Here is a 3,583-nt window from a genome sequence, read left to right on the forward strand (position 1 = left end):
TCGCACCAGCGCATCCCTCCCCTCTCCTCCTGTCTCCAGCCCCAGTCCCTCTCCCACACCTCTCCTCCTGTCTCCAGCCCCAGTCCCTCTCCTCACCTCTGTCTCCAGCTCCAGTACCTCTCATCCTGTCTCCAGCCCCTTCCTCTTGCTCCACCCCAGTCCCTCTCCTATTGTCTCCAGTCCCTCTCCTCTCCTCCTGTCTCCAGCCCCTCTCCTCAGACCACTGAGTGATCATTGTTTTTTTCCCTCCACCCATCACAGAGTGTATTGATAGAGGAGGCTGAGCGGTCGGAGCCCTCGGCTGCCGTCCCGTTAACATTCTCCTGGCGCTGGCAGCACAGGATCTGCTTAAGGTGGCGCTCATCTCCTTGTCCCGGTAGCTGTAGATGATGGGTTCATAGCAGAGTTGAACTCAGCCAGAAGCAGGAAGAACTTCTCAAAGTCCAGGACGTTACAGTTGGCACAGAACACATCGAGGAGGATGAGAACCAGGCCTGGAGTCCAGCACACGATAACGCACCTGGAGGAGGAACACGTGAGAAAGTAAGACTTTTCAGTAAAATCTGATTTAAACAAAGACTCAGGGGCTGCATTTATACAGACCACTTTGAATATACATTTATTGATTAATCTGACCACCAGGAGGAGATGACTGGTTAGAGAATGGACTGTTCAGTTAATCTGACCACCAGGAATGACTGGTTAGAGAATGGGACTGTTCAGTTAATCTGACCACCAGGAGATGACTGGTTAGAGAATGGACTGTTCAGTTAATCTGACCACCAGGAGATGACTGGTTAGAGAATGGGACTGTTCAGTTAATCTGACCACCAGGAGATGACTGGTTAGAGAATGGGACTGTTCAGTTAATCTGACCACCAGGAGATGACTGGTTAGAGAATGGGACTGTTCAGTTAATCTGACCACCAGGAGAGTGACTGGTTAGAATGGGACTGTTCAGTTAACTGACCACCAGGAAATGACTGGTTAGAGATTGACTGTTCAGTTAATCTGACCACCAGGAGATGACTGGTTAAGAATGGGACTGTTCAGTTAATCTGACCACCAGGAGAGATGACTGTTAGAGAATGGGACTGTTCAGTTAATCTGACCACCAGGAGATGACTGGTTAGAGAATGGGACTGTTCAGTTAATCTGACCACCAGGAGATGACTGATTAGAGAATGGGACTGTTCAGTTAATCTGACCACCAGGAGAGATGACTGGTTAGAGAATGGGACTGTTCAGTTAATCTGACCACCAGGAGGAGAGACTGGTTAGAGAATGGACTGTTCAGTTAATCTGACCACCAAGATATGACTGGTTAGAAGAATGGGACGTTCAGTGTGTTGCAAAAGTTAGTCTGACTCATCCCTGAGTGTTATCACCTCTAATACAGCTAACCTGAGTGTTATCACCTCTAATACAGCTAACCTGAGTGTTATCACCTCTAATACAGCTAACCTGAGGGTCAGTTTGTTGTTGCTGTCATGCAACTACCTTTCACTTATTGCCATGCCAAATACAGGGATCTGCTAAAATGAAAACCCAACATACAGGGTGGGCTGCACCAACATGGAGGAACTCTTAAGCCTTCATTTAACCCAGTTTATCTATTMATCTTGTTGCAACAAACTTTAAACCTATTTGTAAATGAATCCTAAGTTAAAATGAATCCTTCCTCTAATCTAAGTTTTAGTTTTCACTTTATACCTAGAGTAATTTTAAGCTTGAATATAAATTTAGATTGCAGAACTGCCACTTGATGTGGATGAACTGATAAAATGACATGCTACTGTGGAGAAACCAGAACAACAGAGTTCCTCACATTAAGAGACGGGTTGTATCCTGTTGAGTTTTATGATAATGATGAGTTTTCAAGGAGATGCCGCTTCTCCAAGGACTCTGTTAATGCAACTGGAAAGAAAGGTTGGACCAAGCGCGGGAACGACGGTAACGAGGATGTACCTCCCCCACTACTGCAGCTCCTGGTGACCCTACGTCTATGTGACTGGATGTTTCCAGATGACGGATGGGGACCTTTCTGGACTCCACAAGTCAACCGTCTGCTGGACTGTAGTCAGAGTGTCCAGTGATATTGCCRGTCTGAAGAATCAGTACCTCAGGTTCAGTCCTACAGAGGAAACAGCAGCTGGATTTTACAGGAGAGCTAGATTCCCAGGTGTACTAGGGGCAATAGACTGTTTACATTTACATTTACATTTAAGTCATTTAGCAGACGCTCTTATCCAGAGCGACTTACAAATTGGAAAGTTCATACATATTCATTCTGGTCCCCCTTGGAAAGTTCATACATTATTCATTCTGGTCCCCCGTGGGGAATGAACCCACAACCTGGCGTTGCAAGCGCCATGCTCTACCAACTGAGCCACACGGGACCTGTTCACACATTCCTATTCCCAACCCTGGTGGTGAGATTGGAGAACTATTCTGTAATCGGAACGGTTACTGCTCCATCAACGCATCAACGTCTGTGATGTCAAAGGTCAGCTCACTAACATCCTACTGCTCCCTCAACGTGCAGCCTGTCTGTGATGTCAAAGGTCAGCTCACCAACATCCTACTGCTCCATCAACGTGCAGCCTGTCTGTGATGTCAAAGGTCAGCTCACAACATCCTACTGCCATCAACGTGCAGCCTGTCTGTGATGTCAAAGGTCAGCTCACTAACTACCTAACTAGATGGCCAGGATCCACCCATGACAGCAGAATCTTTGAGAATAGTCGTCCGTGTGCAAGCTGGAAAGGGGGGCATATGAAGGCCCCCTACTAGGTGACCATGGATATGCCTGTCATGGGTACCTTTTGACTCCCCTTTTAAACCCACAGACACCTGAAGAGAGGACATTACACCACCTCTCATATCCTGACAAGAGATCTCATAGAGAGACATTACACACCTCTCATATCCTGACTAGACATCTCATAGAGACAAACACCACCTCTCATATCCTGACAAAGAGCTCATAGAGAGACAATACACCACCTCTATTCTGACAAGACATCCATAGAGACAATACACACCTCTCATATCCTGACAAGAGATCTCATAGAGAACACACCACCTCTCAATATCCTGACAAGAGATCTCATAGAGAATACACCACCTCTCATATCCTGACAAGAGATCTCATAGAGAATACACCACCTCTCATATCCTGACAGGAGATCTCATAGAGAGACAATACACCACCTCTCATATCCTGACAAGAGATCTCATAGAGAATACACCACCTCTCATATCCTGACAAGAGATCTCATAGAGAATACACCACCTCTCATATCCTGACAGAGATCTCATAGAGAATACACCACCTCTCAATATCCTGACAGGAGATCTCATAGAGGACAATACACACCTCTCATATCCTGACAAGAGATCTCATAGAGAAACACCACCCTCATATCCTGACAAGAGATCTCATAGAGAATACACCACCTCTCATATCCTGACAAGAGATCTCATAGAGAATACACCACCTCTCATATCCTGACAGGAGACTCATAGAGAACAATACACCACCTCCTCATATCCTGACAAGAGATCTCATAGATGAATACAC

At 46.0% G+C, this 3,583-nt stretch overlaps 1 long non-coding RNA gene across 1 annotated transcript in view; it reads left to right on the forward strand.

Moving 5' to 3' along the window:
• Positions 1–2,338: 2,338 nt before the first annotated feature.
• The window catches only part of LOC139025625 (uncharacterized), a 7,046-nt gene continuing 5,801 nt past the window's right edge, over positions 2,339–3,583 (forward strand). Inside the window, exon 1 of the long non-coding RNA XR_011477225.1 lies at positions 2,339–2,677. This is a non-coding gene — a long non-coding RNA (uncharacterized lncRNA). The remainder of the gene's footprint in view (positions 2,678–3,583) is intronic.

The sequence above is a fragment of the Salvelinus sp. IW2-2015 genome, unplaced genomic scaffold (assembly GCF_002910315.2).
Source record: "Salvelinus sp. IW2-2015 unplaced genomic scaffold, ASM291031v2 Un_scaffold2978, whole genome shotgun sequence".
Lineage (NCBI taxonomy): Eukaryota > Metazoa > Chordata > Actinopteri > Salmoniformes > Salmonidae > Salvelinus > Salvelinus sp. IW2-2015.